The following is a 6440-nucleotide window of genomic DNA, read 5'->3' on the forward strand; positions in this document are numbered from 1 at the left end:
ATTCCATTGTAGATTTAATTTTGTTAGGTCTAGTTTGAAACCTTCATGAGATATAATATGACTTGAATATTACATTTTTTTAATCCCAAAGGAACATTTGGAAGGATTTGGATATAGTCATTTCTCTTCCAATACTTTTAAGATCATGTCGATATGTTTTTTTTTTTTATCTATTAGACTAACCTAAGTACCCATGAGGGATTTGAACTAGTGACCTATCGCAAGGAGTGCCTTAACAGCGCACCCATTCACCATCAATCCAAAGCCCCGTGGGCGATCATGTCGATATGTTTTCCATGCTCTTCCTACCATTTATTTTAGACTAACATATCATCAAAAATACTAATCTTTGAAAATGTAATTCATTAAACTTTGAAATTTTGAAGAGTCATCAGTAAGGCCAAAAAAACATTACCAAAAACTCATAATGACCTTGATGTGTTCTAATATCTATTATCGAGATTCATTCTTTCCTCATGATAATTCAATAGCATCTAGAACAAAAATATAACTTGGTATAGAAATTTTTTTCTTACATTTCAACTAATAATTCAACAATGAATAAGATAGGAAACTAATATTTAGTGATAATTTTTTTTAGCTCTTTATAATATAGAGACATACACCATAAACATTCATCTTTTTAAACCATCACCACTATGAAAGACAAAAAAAAAATTGGCTAGGTCAAATGATGTTTGTGTCTAGTATTTCTTGAACCATACACTCAATGACAATATTTTATCCATATGGGTACCAACATCAACTTATGACTTCCACTTTTTAGTAATCTTTTGTTTTTGACATGCACCTTTTCAAATTGTAATTTTCTACCAACCTTATTGTAATGGGTGTTATTCATGGCCATTTATTGTTTTTCAAAAACATCTAGCTCTTTAGCAGCCAAATCTATAACTAACCTTTGACATCTTAGCCAAATGTGATGCTACCTAATATGGGATGGTAGCACTATCCACTTCCATATTTGCGGATCATTCTGCTTGTTGTGATTCTCTTTTACTTGAAATCTTTCTTTTACAAGAAGTAACAATGTGGGACCTTCATAATCTACCATAAAAGCATGTTTCTTCCCCATGATCTCCACCTAATCATGCTTCATTACTCTCTCCTTGATTCTTGGTTAATGCAGAAAGAAACATTTACCCCCAAATAAGAAAAAGAAGTATTTTAAATTGTGCATTTAAACAACAATTAAAATTGGTTAAATTAATAAATGAGAATGGGCCAAATTGATGAGTTATTTGGCTAAATAAATAGAATTGAAATAAAATCTACATGATTTTAATCTTACGTAGGTTTGGATCTCTACCATGATGTAATTCTCACAAATATGACATCGTTGAGATCAAAATCTGTTTTACTAGATTTGCAAATTCCATCTGGATATTAATAACAATAGCCATGACCATTCTAGAATAAACATTATTGAAAATCACGACCATTATAGAATAAACACCATTCACAATCATGACTTTTCCAAGACAAACACCATTCTCTTTCACTTTACCTATTAACAGGAAACATATGAGAATAATCCTTAACAAAGTAAATTTGAATGCTTATAATCTATTTTTTTAGATAAGTGATAATATAATTTACCAAAAAGTAAAAAAGAATTCAATTATTTGGATAAATTATTTCGCCCTTCGCCATGGGATTGAAGCCACTCCACTTTTATTCCTATCTCGGTGGCTTCTGGTTCTATCCTTTTCTCTTGGCCTTGATTTTTTCCTTACCACTATCTGTCTCTCCCGTCGATCCTGTTTCTCCCCAACGAACATATTTTCTCCTCTCTCTGGTAATGTATTCTGACTTGGATATGATAGACTACTTTGACAACTTAGATCATTGATGAATTTCGTACCTAGGATGAGTACAATTGGGTATGTGTTGTCTCTTTAGTCTCATATCTATGCATCTCATTTTCTCCCACATCATGGTGCCCTATCGACATGTCATTTCCTCAACCTCCATCCCCCCTGTGATTGTCACTCATTGGTCCAGACTTCCCTTCCCCCTCACTAGTTTGGAAGTGTATTTCCCTATATTTTCCTTTTTCTTCCTTGTGTTTTTCCTCTGTTATGACTTCCCATTCCTATATTGGTCACTGTTTTTCACCCATCTCCTGATCCCTTACTTTGGACAATTTTTCATCCCCACTAAAACTTGATCAAGGCTTGACCTTCCAACATCTCTTTAACAATAGGAAAATACATTTACATTAAGGATATTCCTCATCTCTTTGGGAAAGTTTTGGTACGAAGTTTTTTGGGTGAAAAACCCTCGAACAAAGCCATGTACACTTGTTTGCAAAGCAATTGGAAACCTCACTTGGGTTACTCCCTCACCACCCACATTTTTATTAGATAATGAGTAGTCTTCATTTTCACATTGGAGGAAGACTGTAATAGGATTATGGAGCAGGAATGGAGTTGGGGTCTGTCTAGCATCTCCTTAAAAAAAGGATTGTCAATTTTTATCCCTCCCATGAAACTATCTCTAAACAAAAATATTGGGTGATCGTTCCAGACCTCCCACTCATTTTGTAGTTTTAAAAGGTGCTAGAAGCTATAGGGTACAAAATTAGAGGCTTTTCAAAGTTATAATATAACTATGATAGGAAATTAGACTTAGGAAACAAATTTGGATGTAAGTGGAGGTGGATATTAGTTTGGGTTTACTAGGGGAAATTCAACTAACATTCATCACACTTATTTGGACTCATAAACTAGACCATTAGAGGCTTCCTTTATGATGCTTCATATGTAACTCCAAAGGACACCTCATAGTAAACTTATCAAGGTTTAGATCCATGCTACCATAACTCAAATGAATCTGGAAAAGAAAGGTAGCTACATCTACACTAGGGGGAGGAGAAAAGATTACCTCCAAAGTATACTTGGCCAACCCAACATTTTCTATGAATTCCAAGAAAGAGCCTTCACATTGGCCAAAGTGTCCTTTGGAAAGTCAATATAATGGAAAGAAGTCATAAAACCTTACTAATATTTATCATCTCTTGATTTCAGGTTCCTCCATTTTGGTTTCTCCTTTTCTTAATTTTTTATCTTCCCCTCCTCCCTCGACTCCCTCTGTCACCCCCTTCCCATCCCCCATCATAATATTATCCCTCATAACCCTCTTCGTTACCCTTATCTTTTTCTCCCCTTCCCTCACCCCTGTTCCCTCCCCTTCATTGGAGCCTTCCCTTCACTCGGTACACCCTCCCCTCCTCTTTTCCCCTTCCTTTTGCAAGGTCCATAAACCCGTTTCCTCTTAGAAGCCTTATCAAATGTGCCCTTTTTAAAACTAAATGAATTTTCTCCCTCCATTTGAGGTTTGGCTCCAGACGCATCCCTTATCCAACCTAGTGGGTTGGAAGCACATTTTCTCAAAGCACAACTGAAATCTATCCTTGACAATAGCCATGGGAAAACATATACCATCACCAAGGCCCTTAGACTAGGAAAAGTCGTCCCCTCTGTTCCAACATGATTATTACCTCCTTAAATACTTGAGACTTATAGGGTGCTCTAAAAATTTTGGCCCTCAAATGCCTATTCTATCTTCACAAATCTAACATCCTCTTCCTCCAGGAAACAATGGTTGAAGGTTCAAAAGAAAGATATTTTTTAGAACCTTGGTTGAAACAATAGTCATTTTCTACCTTGGATGTTGATGTTCTTTTGAGTGGGTTAATAATGGGCTAGAGTGCCCAAATACATGTCTTCGGCTCTTGCACTTGTAGTTTTCTATCTTGATCTCCCTAGAGATAAAGGAACTACACCACATTGTCTCCATAATAAACATTTATGGTCCATAATCAGAGCGTAATGTTTTATGGGAATATCTTTCTGGGTTTGGAACACTATTGAATCATTTATTGATAACTAGAGATGACCTAAAAATTATCCTTCTTGCATATGGTCGGATAGAAATAATAATGGACATGCAAATCTCTGTCAGGAATATAAGGTGGAGCCAACATCTCTAAAACGAATAGTCCCCATCATGCCTCTGCTCACACAAGCCATCCCATGGGTTTTTTTTATGGTGCAACCTAAGGAATTCCTACAAGATGCGGTGCATGTGTGGTCCTCTTTTCTTCCCAATCTTGTAATGTAAAAGCAATGATATGCCCTGGAAGAGGCACAAACAACCGAGCAGAATGTATAGCCCTTCACATTAACTAGTAGAATGGCTTCTATAAAAATAATAAAATCACTTCATATCATTGGAGATTCAATTTTGTAATTTTTTGGGAAAGCAAGAAGATCACCATTGGAAATATTTACTTGCATCGAAATTTGTAGGATAACCAAGACACCCTTTCCTCTTTTGACTTGTTATCTTTAACTCACATTCTACTAGAGCTAAACAACAAAGAAAATAGACTATCAAAAAAGCCTATTAAACTACTCAACTTCATACGAAGTTCTCCCTCACAAATCTTCATAGGTTATAAATATGAAAAATTGACAAGTTTATATTTTGTTGTGTACATAGGTAGGTAACCCCAAATTAACAACAACATAAGGGAACACTAAGAACAACTATTGTCTTGCAACCAACCAACTAATGTTCAAGTAGAAGGTGTGTCATGAGTAGATATGCCAAAAAAACTCAGAATAAAACTAATATGAGAAATATTGATAATGCAAAAGTGATATGTTATTTTGGCCTAAAAAACCTCCATGAATTCTATTCCAATATGGGTTTCATAGTATAATAGAACAAAAGTCATGACAATTAAATAGAAAAACACTTTTGTAAGTGACAATAAGAAGAAGTTCCTTTCATATAATTATGTTTAAAATCAAAATTTCATTTAGAATTATAGGGTTGAGAAAAAGATAAACTAAAAATACTAAATTATTAACCTATAAATATTTAAAAAAATAGTAAAAATAAATAATACATATTTTGAACAGTGCAATTATATTTATTAATCAAAATAAAATAACATTCATGGAATTTCAAATTGAATATATTAAAATAATATTTATGATTGAGTTTAAACTACTCTAAAACATAAATATAAAAGGAGTCGTCTATGGATGCAGAGGAATTGCTTGGACGTCCAAAAGTGGCTGGAATCTAGGCACAAAAATTTCAAAAAATATTGTAGAGGCAGTGTTTGAATCGTGTTTTTGATAGTGGAAATGGATTCAACACCATCAAAAACTTCTAAGACACCTAAAATTTTGAAGTTTAACAACTATAACTTGGATTTACAAAAATCCTTGCCGGATTTTCTCTAAATATGACCGGAATTTCCATAACTTTCTAGGCCAATATAAAATAAGGAAAAAAATAAAAAATTAGTAAAAAAAGAACTAAATTGATGACTACTCTCTATAAATATTGTGGAATAGTATAGACGTGATGTACGACACCTGTCACACACAAATATAATACAATTTTCTTTACATCAAATGTTCATTACATGGATCGGGTGTTCCGAAAGTTATGGAAATTCTGGTCATATTTTGGAAATATTCCACAAGGATTTTTGTAAATCCAAATAAAATCTATCAAATTTCATAATTTTAAGTGCCCTGGAAGTTTTTTATAGTGTTGAATCTATTTCCACCATAAAAAACATGATTCAAACATTGCGTCTACAAAATTTTTAATTTTTTTTTTACCAGACCACTTTTGACTATCCCGAAAATAAATATCACGTATCTCCAATTTTATATTATAATTCAAATCAAATACTAAACTCATTGTCATTACCTTCACTCCAGACGCCATGTAGATTGTCGTACCACGTTACAGTGGCCGGTTGCCAGCCAAACGACCTGATTGCACAGTATTACGCATATCACAAGTGTTATCGCATCACTAAAAGAAAATCTCATTTTGGAAGCCAACGAAGTAGAGGCTCTTATGTTGAGGTTACAAAAATTACACTAATGTTTTATACAGCTTAGAGAAATCATTGTGGACCATAACATGCAGAATGTGTATATTTATAGCAACTCCTTTCTATTAGGATTTTACATTTATCTCCATCTTTTCCGTACTATTATTAATATTTTATATTTTTAAATTATATTATATTTTTTTAGGTTTTCATCTTCAGTTTGACAATATCGTATTTTTTTATTTTTTCAGTTTGACTTACTTCAGTTGAATGATATCTAATATCGTATTTTGTTAATATTTTATATTTTATTTATTATATTAGGTTATTTTATATATATAATTTAATGAGAGATTTTTTGATACCAATAATGGTATCACTCAATTTCAATTGGAAAGCAAAAACATCTCAATCAATAAAATATAACATTTAATACTAATTATCCATAAACACAAAAAAACAAATATGAATGGTTATAACAGTTTGATATATTTTTTTACGTAGTTAATGATATACGAATATTACTCATAGTCTAATTAATAGACTAAAT

The sequence above is a fragment of the Pinus tabuliformis genome, chromosome 6 (genome assembly GCF_031772625.1).
Source record: "Pinus tabuliformis cultivar Carrire ecotype Pingquan chromosome 6, CPIR1, whole genome shotgun sequence".
NCBI classification, from domain to species: Eukaryota; Viridiplantae; Streptophyta; class Pinopsida; order Pinales; family Pinaceae; genus Pinus; species Pinus tabuliformis.